Source organism: Alligator mississippiensis, chromosome 7 (genome assembly GCF_030867095.1).
Source record: "Alligator mississippiensis isolate rAllMis1 chromosome 7, rAllMis1, whole genome shotgun sequence".
In the NCBI taxonomy this organism is placed as follows: Eukaryota; Metazoa; Chordata; order Crocodylia; family Alligatoridae; genus Alligator; species Alligator mississippiensis.
The window spans coordinates 81903829-81920250 of NC_081830.1; the positions used below are offsets into that span (position 1 = coordinate 81903829).

The 16422-nt window shown below is 44.6% G+C and overlaps 1 long non-coding RNA gene across 1 annotated transcript in view; it reads left to right on the forward strand.

Moving 5' to 3' along the window:
* The window catches only part of LOC132251936 (uncharacterized), a 344867-nt gene that overhangs the window by 216915 nt on the left and 111530 nt on the right, over positions 1-16422 (forward strand). Inside the window, exon 3 of the long non-coding RNA XR_009463681.1 lies at positions 9402-9556. This is a non-coding gene — a long non-coding RNA (uncharacterized LOC132251936). The remainder of the gene's footprint in view (positions 1-9401; positions 9557-16422) is intronic.

A 16422-nucleotide genomic window follows, 5' to 3' on the forward strand; every position in this document is an offset into this window, starting at 1 on the left:
AATGGAAATGGAAATTGGGTGCAAACATTGTGTTTTCTCAGGAGGGCAGAGCAGCAAAACATGTACCGCCAACAATCCCACTGCAGTCGATTTTGGTTCCTTCTTTAGATTGGGAACTGTCTGTCCCTGAACGCTTCATCCTAGAGCTGATGACTACAACTAACTGCAGATACAAATAAGAAGGAAATGTATTTGCAGTTCATGTGGATGTGTGTTTTTTCTCTTTGGTGTAGACATTTGGTTTAACATATAACAACTCATTTTTCAGTCAGGTCCCTGACTGTTGCATATTAATCTGTGACCAGTTTCCCCAATCCCGATAAAATGAGATCCCAGTTAGACTTGGTGCAGAAGTTTGTTCAGTAAAGAAGGAGCTCTGGTAAAGTGTCATAACAATGAGCATTGAAATGACTCATCCACACTTTATTTTTAATTGGAGCTACAGTGAGTTGAAGCTTGAGTTTTTGGGGCAGGGGTTTCCCCTGGACAGATCTCTAGATCTGAAAGACTTTTTCCTAATACTAGCTGTGCCTGTATTTCCGTTTAGCGACATTGCAACATTGTTGTGGATACAAACAGTGGAGCAAAACCCAACACCTGGTAAAGATTCGCATGAGCAAGTCAGCATAATTCTTGTTGGCTTAGTTTGATCAGAGGTTTTTTTCTTGCCCTATTTCCTCTTCTTTTTTCTTTTACTAATGGCCAAAAGGATGAAAGAGCCGGTATCAAGGTGTAGGAGAGGGCACGTAAGGGAAATATTTAAACGTGGCAGAGTATTTATTCTGTGGAGCTCTAGATGTTGCTTGCACTGTTTTTTCTCCCCTAGGACTTCATGACTTCATATCTCATATTTGCCATTTCAGTAAAATGATCTTAAGTTTCTTTAACTCATTTTACAGCCGGCCCATAAACAAATCACGTCCTTTGCTGTGGGAGACAAAGTGCTGCTAAGCAATCATTTCTAATACACGCACGTCTCTTCAAATCCATCCAACTACGGTCCTAGCCTTAATGCTGTTGCAGCACATCTGATGCACAAATATGATGGTTTGAAAGGAAGTTGGTTTCCAAAATTTCTTGCAAAGCAGCTGAAAAATAAGTTGTACTGTTTTTCAGTTTTCTGGCATTTTGAATGAATTAGTCAATTGTTAACCGCAAACTCGGTGGTGCTCACTGGTGTTGCTGGAAGTCGCTGTCAATTATCTGTAGTGTATAAAGGACCATTTAAAAAGCTAATTTATGACCTGAAAGGCATCATAGATAGCAAATTGAAGCATGTGCTAGTATAGCATTGCTGGCTTCTGAGAGCAACCATGGGGAACATTAACTGTGAAGAGAGAGCTTTAGCACACTCAGGCTTTAGCACGCACTAGCAACCAGATCATGCATGCAGGGGCCATGGAGAGTTTGTACTCCTGTTGTTAACACATGCCAAAGCCTATGCTGTCATGTCTTCACTACTAAATGGTTATGCCAGGACTTGTTACAACCACACCTTCATTTTATGGGGAAGACATGACCTATATTTGCCTTTTCACCCCTAATCTGTCTGAGAGCAAGACTGTCTATCCACTCACTGTGCATTTGAGATCATTGTACACAAGTCTGAGCTAGGACAGAAGTCTTGCAGCAGAATTGTGAGGCAATTATTGCCATTCAGTGTGTGTGATATATTTAAAACTACAGGTGCTTAACCCCTAACCCACAGAACAGACCTGGCCTGTAGAGTCATGTCATCTGGCCCCCCCTGGGCTCCCCAGAGATCTGAAAATCCAGTGGTAGGGGAGCACTGGCAGTATTAATTGCTGCTCCCCTGCTGCCAATTATCCAGGGATGGTGGGGAGCCTGTCAGGTTGAATAGCACGGTCCTGTATTCTAGATTGAGTGGCAGGAGCCAGGGTGGCACAGGGCCCAATTTGGTAGCATGGGGCAGGTCCAGGGCAGCATGGGACCCAATCAAGGCATATGGGGCAGTGTGATGTCTGATCCCCATGCACCAACCCCATAAGGAATCCAGTCCCCAAACCAGCTTCATGCCATTCACCCAGCCCCCGGGCCAAAAGATTGAGCAGCACTGTACATAAACTATACATGTTAGCTACTAGAGCTGTTCCCTCTTACAAATGTTAACAGGCTTCTGAATGGATTAGGACAGGCCTAGTAGTGCATTCACCTCGCTAATGTTGGGGCTGCTGACTAGTGAGAGCCAAAACCTGATGAGTGAAAGGCTATGAGGGTATGGTCAATAGGGCTGTGTGAAATTTTGCTGGCCAGCAAATGTCTATACCAAATTTTGCTGGGCAATTTTGCTGTTTTGCAAAATAGCAAAATCAGAATGAAACAAAGGCTGTCAAAGTAGCCTCGAAACTAAACGAGGCTGGTCAAAACATTTTGAAAGTCGAAAGGTTTCAATCATAGGCTGGGGATGGGAAGTCAGTCCAGCTGGGCTGACATCTCATCCCCAAAGCAAGATCTGGCAGGCGGTGGCAAGGCAGCCCAGCTGGGCTGCTTTCCCGTCCCCCATGCTAGATCGCCCTGGTACGATGTAGCACGGGGAATGAGAAAGCAGCCCAGCTGGGCTGCCCTCCCAACCCTGGCATGATCTAGCGTGGGGGACCAAGAAGCAGCCCAGTTGGGCTGCCTCCCTCCCCTGATGGGATCTAGCACAGGGGATGGGGAAGCAACCTGTTTGGGCTGCCTCCTGTCCCCAGAGTGATCGAGCATGGGGAACTGGAAAGCAGCCCAGCTGGGCTGCCTTCTGCCCCTGGCAAGATGTAGTGGGGAGATGGGCTGACATCCCATCCCCAGCGAAACTCGAAACAGCGTCAAAACGGCCTTTCTGTTTTGATGGAATGGAACGGAACAGCTGTTTCGACTTGAAATGAAATTTGATATGAAACATTGTTCCATCGAAGTATCAAAACTCAAGGCGAAACAGAACGGTGCCATTTCACATAGCCCTAGTGGTCAAGTGTGACAGTTCCTGTTGCTTTGAAGAGCCAGGTATCATCACGTGTACAAGCACCCATAGGTGCTGCACTATTCTAGTTAGAGGACAGTAGCAATTGTAGGGACTGAGTGGATAGAAACTCGAACTATCTGACTTGTGCTATTTAACAGCTGCACTAAGATAGGCAATCTAGAGCAGGAGCTGCAAATGCATGCTGGTCATTCATGAGTACTGGCATTTGTTATTGGACTAAAAAAGGCAAAGAGCAGCCCAACAAGTAAAGGCAATGAGGATGCAGGCATGAGTGGATCCCAAAAGAGTGGTGGGGGCAGGGAATATTGCTGTGGAGCTTACCAAGGAAAGCTAGCACTGCGAAAACAAAATGTTGTAGCTGGGTGGCATTGCTGCAGCCCTTTATTTTCTGAGCTCTTGTTGAAGTCATACAGCAGGATCAGAGGGTTAAAAATGTGAGTGGGGCTTACAATTTAGGAATCTGTTGCTTTTCATTGGGTTGATTGGGCACAGGATGCAGAAAAAAATCAGGTTTTTTTTTGCTTGAGACTAGATTACTTTATTTGTGTAGCATCATTCGTACTTTTGAAAGTACTCCATGCAGTTAAATGGCTCAGTTGCAGAAAGAAATACAAAAATATAAACAGGCAGAGAGAAGGGTATTCATTGCTATAGGAAGTGAGAAAAGGATGGGTGCAAGTGAGATTAGAAATGAGATGAGTTGATGAGACAGAGAGATATAGAAAAGCTTTTCTAGATGCCAGAAGCTAAGGAGTGTAATACCCTCAGTGCAGCCCTATTGAGATTGTGTGTGGAGAAGGAGAGAAGAGGCCAGTTTGAGGCAGATGGGGAGAGAGAAAGGTCTGTGGGGGTAGGCTGGCACAAACCTGTCAACTGGTTAACAAAGACAAGGAGAAATTTGAAGTGTATCCTGAAATTAAGGAAGAATCAGAGTTGGGATTGCAGGTGGGTTGGAGGGCTGTGTTTGTGTAGGGGTCTCAATCCATGATTCCTAGATATTGCCACAATACAAATGAAACAACAGCAATAACAACAACATGCCTGTTCAGAAGGCAGCAGGAGTTAGTCACCTGTGCTTCAGCAAATGAAGGCTAGGAACAGAAATTAAACACAAACTGGTAAAAGTGATCAGAAACAGGTTCAAATCTGTAACACAACAGATGTTCAGTGTACATAAACCACTGTCAAAATGGCCCAAACCAGTTTAAAATAAACCTGGATGGATGTAGTATCAGACTTAACTGATTTAGGTTAAATCATTTCATTGAACTTCTGTCCCAGATCCCCTCCAGATTCAAATTAACTCGCAGTCCCCCAGCATCCCAGGATGCATTGTACCTCCCCAGCAAACCCCGCCTTGTAGGGTAGGCAGGCTATCCTTGGCCCAAGCTCTCTGCTTCAGCCAAGAAGGGAGGTGTGCTCTAGCACCTGCCAGCTTCTGGCCTGGTTCACTGCAGTCATGTTGGGCATTTCCAGAATCAAAAGTGAATGTCTATTCACTTGCTAATTGGTTCAATCTATGCAGCTTAGACTAACCTGTGAAAATTGAATTGATTCAGCCTAGGGCTTTTTGACTATCTGTACTTAGTTGAAGAGTGAATGCCAGCAAAAGGGAGACAAATGAACCTTGCACCATGCATAAGTTCCTGGTATAGCTATCCATCCACTAAGCACTGGCTGCAGTTGTTGTTCACTCTGCTTCCCTGGTACGCCTGATAAGTTGGCTTTGTGATTAGGATACTTCTACCTAATGGACCCTCCCAGTTTTCCTTAGGTTTGTCAAAGTGCAGTTCAATTTTGTGTTGACAGCCCTTGCAAATTCCTTGTGGGTGATGGTATATTGGTTACGGTTGAAGCCAGTCTTCTGCAAGAAGAAGCTCCAGCCCTCTCAGAAATCCATTTTAGTCTGGCTAATAGAAAATGATCTCTTATTGGATGTCTGCTCCATTGCTCACCTCTTGGGGTCAAGCAGCCAATTGTGGGGCTGCCTGAGAAGGAGGCAGAATTCTCCCAGTGTCCCCCCACTGCAGCCTGCTCTGACAGGGGGTGAGGAGGGGCCACCTTGCTCCATCCTTCCCAGTCTTCTCTTAGGAGAAGCAGGACATCTGCTGTACTCCGCCTCTCACTAGATATGGATGGAAGCTGGGAGACAGGAGGAGGTCCTGAAAGCACTGAAATGACATGGAGAATATGGGGCAGGATTGATTTGGAGGTTGTGGGCAAAATTAATTGCTTGCCAAATGTGTGAGGGGTAAAGCCTGGAAGTGTCGATGACCCAGGAAAGAGCCAGAGGGACAGATCTTCAGGTGGTGAAAATGCCTGAGGTGGAGCCAATACACTTGACAGCAGCTAAGGACTTGGTCCCTTGTCTTCATCTGTACCTGTGATAAAGGCTCATCATGGTGCTATGAACACTAAGGGCACAGACAGAAGTTACACTTGTTGCACAGTTGGCCACTTTTTAAAGCACTCCATAGCTGTGCTGTGACCCATGTGCATGACTGCAGAGCACTTTAAAAGTAGCTGATTATGCAACAAATTAACCCTCATCAAATGAGGGATCAGAGGAAGGTGCTCCAAAGTGGAGCACCTTAGGGAACTTGTGTTACCTAGGGAAAGTCTGTCGCATGATCAGGGCTGATGGAAGAGAAGCAAGCTGCAGGCTGGGGTTTGCCCGGCCTGAGCTGGAGGGGGGGGGGGCAGCTGGATTGGGGTCCCAACCCCACAAAACTCCCACCCTCCAGCTGAGGCTAGGCAAACCCCAGCCTGCAGCTTGCTTCTCCTTTTTTCTTCTTCCTCCCTTCCTTCAGACAGCACCAGAGCTGGGAAGGCAGTGTGGGGTGGGGGGCAGAGGGAGACGGCTAGAGAAGAAAGGCTGCAGGCAGGCTCTTCCAGCTCAATTGGCTCAAACCCTTCCCTGCCCCAACCAAACATACAAATATCTGTTGGGGTGTGAGGGGCACTCTAACTCATGATGCCTTATGTAAAGCACCATGAGTTAGAGTGGGGGCCTGCATATCTGTTAGCGCCCTAAGTAAATAGCAGCAATAAATATTAGAAATAATACACATGCAGATCGTATACTAGTTTTTATAATGGAAGCATTAACAAAACATTAAAGAATCCATTTCTAAGAACTTGGAGGACAAGAAGGTGATCAATAACAGTAAGGATGGATTCACCAAGGGCAAGTTATTATGCCTGACCAACCTGATTGCCTTCTATGGTGATATGACTGGTTCTGTGGATGTGGGGAGAACAGTGCACATGATATACCAAGGTATGACTTTAGCAAGGCTTTTGATACTGTCTCCCACAACATTCTCACAAGCAAACTAAAGAAGCACGGGTTGAATGAATAGCCTGTAAGGTGAATAGAAAATTGGCTGGAGCGTCGGGCTCAGAGGGTAGTATTCAATGGCTCAGTGTCTAGTTGTCAACTGATATTAAGTACAGTGCCTCAGTACTGGGGCCAGTTTTGTTCAATATCTTCATCAACGAGCTGGAAGATGGGGTAGAGTGTACCCTCAGCAAATTTTAAAGATGAGGGGAGTAGTAAATACACTGAAGGGCAGGGCTAGGATTCAGAGAGACCTCAACAAATTGGAGGACTGGACAAAAAGAAATCTCATGAAGTTCAATAAAGACAAGTGCAAAGTCCCGCACTTAGGATGGAACAATCCCATGCACCAACAAAGGCTGGGAACTGACTGGCTAAGCAGTAGCTCTGCAGAAAAGGACCAGGGGATTACAGTGGACAATAAAATGAATATGACCCAACAGTGTGCCCTTGTTTCCAAGAAGGCTAACAGCATACTGGACTGCATTAGTAGGATTGCTGCGAGCAGATCAAAGGAAATGATTATTTGCCACTGCTGAGGCCACACCTAGAGTCCTGTGCCCAGTTTTGGTCCTCCACTACAGAAGGGATGTGGACAAATTGGAGAGAGTACAGCAGAGGGCAGTGGGAAGAGTTAGGGGTCTGGAGCACATGACTTATGAACAAGGGCTGAGGGACCTGGGCATTTAGTTTAGAGAGGAGACACTTGAGGGGGGATTTGATAGCAGCCTTTAACTACCTGAAGGGGGGGTTCAAAAGAGGATGGAACTAGACTGTTCTCAGTGGGGGCAGATGGCAGAGCAGGGAGCAATGGTCTCAAGTTGCAGCAAGGGAAGTTTAGGTTGGATACTAGGAAAAACTTTCTCACCAGGAGGGTAGTAAAACACTAGAACAGGTTAGTCAGAGAGGGTGTGGAATCTCAGTCCTTGGAGGCTTTTAAGGCCCAGCTAGACAAAGCCTTGGCTGGGATGATATATAGCTGAGGATGGTCCTGTTTTGGGCAGGGGGTTGGTCTGGATAACTTACTGAATTTCATTCCTGATGCTGAAATCCCTAAATTTCATTTCCAACCCTAATTTCCTTTCATTCTATGAAAAGCAAATCCCTGCTTTTCATTGGTCTCCCAGCCTAGGGACAGAAGTTACACATAAACTGGTTTAAGTGATCAGAAATTGATTTAAACCTGTAACAGAACAAAAGTTCAGCGCACATAAACCAGTTTCAAAATGGCTGAAATTGGTTTAAAATAAGCCTGGTTGAATGTAGTATCAGACTTAACTGATTTGGGTCAAATGGGTTTATGAAACTTCTGTCCCAGACCCGTTCCTGGTTCAAGTTAAATCACAGTCCCCCAGCATCCCAGCATGTTTTGCATCCCTGGGCTGGGCTGGGCTGTCTGCTCCAGCAGAGAAGTATTGGGGGGGAGGGGAGGCAGGGACTGCCCTGCCCCCTCCCCCCCAGGGAATCCCCGTCTGGGGCCAGGCAGGGGGCTTAAACCCTCCATTCCCCTGAGTACAGAGCTGCCCTGCTCTGCTAAACTTACTGTTGGCTGCAACTGTGCACTGCAAATCCCAGAGACATTGGGGGCAGCAGGAAGAAGTGAATACACAGCCCATACTGGCTATGGTGCCAGAAAGCTGTGCTCTAGCATCCCCTGGCTTCTCACCTGAGCCACTGGAGGCATGTGGCTGCATTTCCTGAATCAAAAGTGAATGTCTGTTCATTTGTTAGTCAATGTAATCTCTTTCTGCCGCTTAGACTAACCTGCAAAGACTGAATTGATTCAGCCTTGGGGTTTTTGACTGTATTTAGCCCCAATCATTCTCATTTTGATTGTAATCTTTATTGCAATGGTAACGCCAAGTAACTAATAGCTGATAAATTACATTCAAGTATCACTAAGCAGGCATTTAGAGTTGTTCCAACCAGCCTTTTAGTTTTGATGCGTTGAATACTGATACGTTGGTTTTGATGCATTGTATGTTCTAAACATCCATAGACTGCATTTGAAAATCAGTTGGTTTCCTTGCCCCTCTGCTGATTTTGAATTGCTCTAATTAAAACCAACATTGTTTCTTTTGATCTTTTAATTAAACAATGTAATTTATATCAATCCTTTGAATATTTTGACTAATTGTTTTTAGAGCAATTATTTCAGGCTGTTTTCTCCAATTTATTCTTTGAAACCCCAGTGGTTATCTGCAAACAAACAAACAGCCATAAGTGAAAAAAGATCTTGCTTACCTGTTGCTCCTTTAGTCCTCATCTTTAATTTCATTAGAGTCCTTGATTCTGCAAATCAGTTAAAAACATCAACAATGTGATAATTCATAGTCAAATCTTTCTTTGAAATGAAAGCCTTAAAGTTCCATTAAAGATGAAGATGATCTTATGCAAGTCAAAGTAATTGGATCTAATCTTTCCTTATTAGAGAATTCCAATTTGATATTCAGTAAGTTATCTGCTGTGTAGCCATCTGTAAAATAGGGCTAACTATTTGCCTATGGCACTGTGATGATGAGGTGAAGCAAAACCAATGCATCTTTGTTAACTAAAGGATACAGAGATCCATGGCACTAAAATCTTTGCTTACACATCACAAATAAGGAATACCAAAGTCAAAGTATTGCCTCTTTAACATCCTGTAAGCTGAACATTATTTCTACAAACTGAACAGCATTTGTCCATGGAAATATATTTGCAGAAATAAGCACCAATTTATGGAGTATTTGTAGGCTGAATTTTTCAGAAAATGTATTTGTAATTTGGACACACACACTTGTTTATAATTTGACTAACTGTAGTTAAAATCATCTGTATAAAAACATCTCATAATGCCTATGGAAAGGCATTATGGACAAGTTTAGAAAAAGGATTCAATCATTAAAATGAATTGTAACTTACTTACTTTTGATGCCTAATTATTGCCTTCTCTGTGCAATGTAATACACAATTCAAACTAGGAGCCTGACTGACTAGATATGAAAATATGCATGTCAAAATAAGCAATGATGTGAGAAATTATAGTTAGTACCAATGTGTCAGCTAATTCTTAAGGAGAAAATAATTTCATTGCAGGCTCGTGAAGGTTCAGAGATTTTACAAGAGTCGCTTCTACTGATTGCTGCTAACATACCTGTCAACTTTCAACCTTCGTGCCAACCTGGAATCTGCCTCAGTTATAATACCAAGTATTAGAGTTACAAGTGACAGCATAATACAGCTGGTATAAGGTATGCATTGTGTATCTGCAAAGATAATGGTCTAGCATCACCAACCAGGATGGACTGCAAATAGGGGAATGTTTGCTGGTCAGGCTTGGGGACCAGTGATGCATAATGCATAATCCACCACCTACGTATTGTTTATTCACAGCATTATTTTAAGTAACAGAAGCCTTAAACACTTGTCTTGGTTGCCTGTGTTGATGACCTGTATTTTTTCCTGGCATCTCTCATACGTGCTTAGTTTGCTATGTTGCCATGGACATAGTTCTGCTGCATGTTTCCCCTTTGTATGCTGAATGTAGCAATTATTTTAGTGTATATATTTTTTATTTATTTGCAAAACCAACAAATTCCTTCAGTCCTGTATCACTCAGGAAAGCCCAACAGTGTTGTAGCAAAGGGGGGTGAGCGGTTTGACTGCCTCAGGCACCAAAGCGAAGGGGCGCCAAGAGGCGCTGCCCAGCTGGGGCAGGGTGGGGCACGGGACAGAGCTGTGAACAGCTCATTTTAGGGGGCGCGGAGATGTAGAGGATGGCTCCTGGCCCGGTGTGCATTCCCAGGCAAGCATGGGGGGGCATGTGCCCCCCGGATCTGTGCATGGGGTGAGGGCGGGCTGCCACTGCGGGCTCTGCCCCGGGCACCAAACTTCCTTTCCCTGGTACTGAAAATGATTTCACTTGTATTGCTGATTGACCCATCCGGATTACTGACCACGGGCTTTATTTATACCTTACATTGTCTCCTGGGTTGCCCAATCATGTGGTATTACTTCCACAAGCCATGGGAGGCCTAAGTATTTCAGGTTAATAAACCAGCCATCATTCATTCTATGACCCTGATGCATTATTGTCTATATTTTCCACTGATGACTAGACACAGTTTTGAATCAGTCAGGTTTCAACTGTTACAGCTGGTCTTCCTATTTTTGTTCATAATTTTCAGCATTTCCCTCTTATCCAGACTTTGCTGAACTAACCCAGACAGCCAGATTCTTTTTCTCCTTTGCTATTTTAACAAACACAACGTGCAACTCCCAACCCTGTTTCTTCAAGTTTGCCATGAACTATGGTTGAGTTTAAAAAAAAAATTTTTTTTTTTTTTACTTACTCATTTTGTTGCGTATTTCTGTGTTCTGGCACTAATTACTAGTGATATGATTAATGCTTTACATACCTGGTAGCTTTGTTCCTTCTGTTTTTGAGATACTGCTAATTAATCCAGCTTTTAAAAAAAAAAAGCTTCAGTCCTAATCATGTGTCACATTTCTAGCTCTTTCTCAAAAAAGAGAAAATATAAGAGATGGCAAATTAGTGATGTGTTTGCTCAACTTTACCTACAGAAGCTTATAGTCTTGTTAGAAATACTGCCTGTTTTTCAGAGGATAACTAGACACAGTTACCTTTTTCTGTTGATTTTGGTATAGGATAAAAGTAATGGCTGTGCTACTGCCTCAGAGTTTCCTATAGAAATATGCTTGGGCCAGTAAGGAATTTATATATATAAAGCCGTTACTTTTACCCTATACCAAAATCAACAGAATATACACACCAGACTCTCTTTTACAAATCATAGTAGTAGTTGCACATAACAGCAGTTCATCTCTAGATAGTTCAAATTCTTTCTTTCCTTTTAAGTGCCGGAGTTATATTGTAAGTAGCTTTAAACTTCTTGTAGCTGTTGCACTCCCTAGGTTCATTGTTGGGATACTTCATTCCTACACTGAGAACCAGATCTTCAGCTGATGCAAATTGACAGTGCTCTGTTGACTTTGGAGCAGGTGAGGGTTTGGTGCATTATAGAAGTTTGGAAGAAGATACAAAAGCAAATAAACCGCATGTGATACCTATTAGTCACTGCACGTACTGCACTTGTGCAAGGTGCTCAGACAGTATGGTGATGAGGGCAATGCAGGAACTGATATAGAATAGAATAGCAGTTAGTTTTGTGTGCCATGGTTGATGCTTACAGCATTGGTTTGCTTTGCAAGATCAGTAATGGTCATTACTGGAAGTGTTAAAGTGCCTCTCAAACTGCCTTTCTGAAATCAGGTTGTGGGTACAATTTACCATTACACACTCACTTAACTATATAGCCTAAGTTTTTTTTTTTAAAGTGCTAGTGCATTTCCAAGTATTAATTATTTTCAAGAGTTGTTGTCTTTGATATAGCATCCCTGGGTTTACAACATTTGCAGCTAAAAATTGCCTCTGAGGGTAGACAAAAGCTTGCAAGAGCAACCAGCCTCCACTGCAAGATGTTAGTACAACACGGTTGAGATCAGCAGGTTCCTGTTGAGCTTGGAGAAATTCTGCTAATCTGAACATAAATCCAGGACTTGTTTGTGGGATTTTGATGGCATTGAATCCAACATGAACCTCAACCCCAGGTTTGAGCTGGCTTCATATCCAATGGCCTGTTTCCAAATCATACAGCAGTGCTTCCCAGACTTTTGATACGCTTTTTGTCTGGAGTAAAATTGATGGCAGACTTCACTGTTACACCCCAAAAGGTACACACATGCATACTTACTTACTTTTGTGTGTGTGAGAAGGCAATAATTAGGCATCAAAAGTAAGTCTGTGTGTGTGTGCCTTTTCGGGTGCACACTTTTGTGTGAGTGTATAGTTAAAAACATATAACATATTCCTTTCCCCTGCCAGAGGAAACCGTACCAGTGCTGAGATATGTACCATTAAAAAAAATAGCTCCATAACTTTTCTGAATTTTGTGGCACCCAGCTGAAAATCACTGAGCAACATCTAAATTCAGAAAAGTTGGGAGGGCGTCCTAGAGGCTAAAAAAAGTTGAAAGTCAGTGATCTAGCTGGCGCCACTTAACGGTGGTGGGGCAGGTCCTCACCCTGCTCTTTCCACTGTCTGCCCTCTCCCAACTCCCAGGCTGTACTCAGAGGGCAAGGGCAGTCCCCCATGCTGAGGCTGCTCCTGCAGGGTCTTGCCCCCTGGCAACCTGCAGCCCCTCCAGCTGGCCTTGGGAACACAGGGAGAGGGTAGGGGACAAGCCAGGCTGAAAAGCTTGGCTCTGTCTCTGCGTTCACCTGCCCACCAGCTCTCAGCAGAGTGTGCCGTTGAGAACGAGGAGGTTTTGGCACAGGGGCCATCTGGTCAGGTGCCCATTTGGGGTAGGAAATGGCGATGTTGAATCAGACATTTTCTTTGCGTCGTTTATGTACAAAACATGCACAGGTTTTTCTTCCTTGAACAGGGGTAGTAACAGAGCGTGCACAATTCACTCTGGCAGAAACCTCCAGCCAGACACTGCTGCTCTGCTGATATCAGTTATCTAGCAACTCTTTCTCTTGCCAGAGCCTCCCACCAGAAGAGACGGTTTTTCCTGCAAAAAAACCCACTCTTCCCACTTAATTATCTGAATCACAAATAAAAAGCTCAGCTGTTTATATGGGAATAAAGCTGGTTTCCAAATTGGGTTAGGGTTAGGTCAGTCTGAGCACACAACTGTACATAGGTTAAATCAGGCAACAAACGGCCAGCCAGATCTAACTTGGGTCACCTGAGACAGGTGCACTAAGTTAGATCAGGAACCGGTTAGCCAAATCTGCATGTGTGTATGGGATCAGAGTGAAGTCCCCAGGCTGCACTTTTTCCTATTCCATCCCCACCCTGACTGGGCTATTTTTAATCATCCAACCCTCCCACCCCCAGATGGACAACCCCCCTGCCACGGACCCCTCTACCCCTTCTGGAGACCCACTAGCCCCTTCCGATCCCATCTGCCCCTCTCCCCATCCTGAGTTAGACTATGTTCCTGGCATGGCTCCCAGCACCAGTGAACACATGCAGAAGCGGGACCTGATCTGTGATCATCACAGTTTAAACTAAGCCATGTGCTCACAGATTGGGTGCAGGAAAGGTCTGGATGAGCCTTTAGTTTCCAGGTGGCTCAAGGATCAGGGAGATGATAATGCATGTAATCTTCTCCACCTGGTCTTGCACTAAATGTCACTCATCCAACCCCAAGATTGGGCCCAATTGAATGTAATATGATGGGAAATTGGATGAGAGAGCAGAAGCAGAAGAGAGCACTGGGTGAAGGGAATGAAGGAAGACAACACTTTGCACAGGACAGCGAGGGCATTCTGTGTATTGCATTCCCTAAGTAGACTTTTCCACATAGCTTTTGCTACTTTTCTGAACACCAAATGCTATTTCTCATTACATCAGTGGGATTCTGGAGTAATTCCACTGAGGCCAAGTGTAAATGAGAGCAGCATTAATCCTCGAGGGAATTATGCACTGTAAACAGAAGGACTAGAAGCAAGTAGTGAGAGCTGAGCCTCTGAGAACAAGGAAGCAGAGAGAAAAATAGAAGCAAGACCTGGAGGAGAACAACTGGTTCACTGGAGGGCACATACCTAGCAGTGCCCCAAGTATGGTAGGTGAAGTTTTCTTTGCATCCCATCACCACGGTCTGTCTGGAGACAAAATGTCCATAGGCTATTTCTTTTCCCTATGGATTGTGCCAGCCATTGGATATCAGAGTAGGGGATACTGTATGTGGCTGTCTGCAAACTTTATTAAATTAAATCCCAGCAATTTGAAACTGCCATTGCAGGATACCCTGCAAAACTCCCCCTTTACATGGGGAGTCTGCAGGATATCCTCACACACAGGCATATCTGAGTTGCATAGAAGCAGGAACAACTTAATCGACATCTGTGGGTTTCCAGTTACCTATACCAGTACTCCAGTCCTGCTTTTGACCCTGAGTTTGCAATGTAATCTTAAAGGACTAGGTTTGCTTTTATTTTCAATTAAATAAACTCACTGTACAAAGGCACAGTCATAGGGGAGAAGGGAATGAAGTTAATTATTGCAGATTTTAAGAAATTGTATGTTTGTGAGTGATGTGTTTTCAAAACAAATTAAGCAATAATTCATCAGTTTGTGCACCACATGCTGCTTAATGAATAAAGTCAGGAATTAGGCAAGAAAGGTAAAATGTGGGGTCTGATTTTCCAACTACCTGATCAGTAGCAGTTTGTATCCACTTTGCACAGGTGCAAATGATGTCATAAATTACAAGCCAGTGGAGATTCAGGCCATATTGTCTTTTGTGCTATGCAAACAACTGCATTGAGAACACAACTACTGGCCAGCAAGAGCCCTTGCCACTGCCTTTAGTCTCGATTACCCAATCGCAGGCCTGTGAGAAGGCCTGGCCATTTGAGAAGAGTGTCATTCAAGCTTATCCTTTCAATCAGAATCTGTAGAAGAAATGCCAGTTTGTTTTATGGCAGCAGTTAATCTGACGGGAGCAGATTCAAGTTTTGGCAAAGATCTGTGGTGAGATAAAGTGAAAAGCTGCCAAACAGCATTGTTAGCACCGTGCAGGGGGGAGGAGGAGGGGGAAATGACATGACTTCCCCAAGTTAAATGCTAAGCACACCTACATCATTTTCAATCAGCCCGGAGAAGAACAGGATATTTATAGCCGTATTAAGCCTTAGTGCTCATTTACCCTGGAGGCAGTGTGCTCATTGCAGAAATGGATTCATAATTGCTTATTCTGATTTCCAGGAGGTTTTTACAGTTTACTTTAATAAATATAAAATATGTTAATGGTTTTTAAATGAAACAAAATCTAAACGGTGAGTTATTAGTATATCTCCAGTGCTGTATGACTTTTTTTGCTGGTCTTACCATCATGCTTTTGTTACCTTCAAAGGTGCTGGGGGCTTCTTCCATCTGCAAGATCTCAACTCAGTGCTGATGTCAGGGTCTTATCCCAATTCAAGAATTTTAATAGGACTTTAAAGCATGCCTTGGGATGGGGTTTAAAACATTGCTTTTTGAATTAAAATAGTTGTTTATGCAGGATGCTGTTCTGCCTGCCACGTTGGAAGGTTTGGGTTGGGTTCAGGTTTGTCTGAAGCTAAATGCAGATGTTCAAAAAGCCCGAGAGAGAATCAACCTAACTGCGATTTTTCTGCAAGCAGCCCAGATCAGTAGCAAACGGTACACACGTTCATCCTTTGGCTGGAGAGGGGGGCACGCAGGCTGCCTGCACTGGCTGAGGCCGGAAGGTTAGAGGCGCTCCTGCATGTGTCCCAGCATGCCCTGCTGGGCTGCCGGAAAACTCTGAGCACCTGGGCCACCCCTGATTGGCTGCTGGGTATGGGCAAGCATGCCCCCAACCCTCTGCCACATCCCTGCAGAGCAGGGGTGGGCAATTATTTCAGGCAGAGAGCTGCTTACTGAGTTTTGGCAAGCCATCGAGGGCTGCATGACAGGTAGCCAGGGGCAGATAAATATTAATTTTCTAAATTTTTTTAGGGGCTCCTGTGGGCTAGATAGAATGGTTTGGTGGGCTGCATATGGCCCGTGGGCCACATTTTGCCCACCCCTGCTGCAGACCCTCCCCTATGCCCAACCCTAGGCTTCCAGAAAAGCCTCAGGGCAAGCACTCTCCATACGTCTCCATGTCCTGGCTTGCCCACACCCTGCCATGGCATCCTGTCACCCATGCCCAAGTGGGGAGACCCAGGAGCTGGAGCATGTCCTGCTTGTCACCATGTGCAACTTGCACCAGAGACTGCGGGATATCATGCATGCCCACCTACACATGACTAAGCAGCTGGTTGCTATGGCACCTGGCTTTGTGCCTCAGAATCAGCAGCTGATCATACCATGCGGGGCCACCCCTGCACCCGCCAAGCATCCTGAACTAGGTCACCGACTTTCACATGGTCATTGAGAACAAAGCCACCCAGGATGCCATGGACACTGGGGTGTTCTGGCAGCACCTCCAGACCATCAAGCACCAAGTCTGGGCCTATGCCACCAACACTGACTGGTGGGAGAAAATCATCCTGGGCACCTGAGATGATGAGCAGG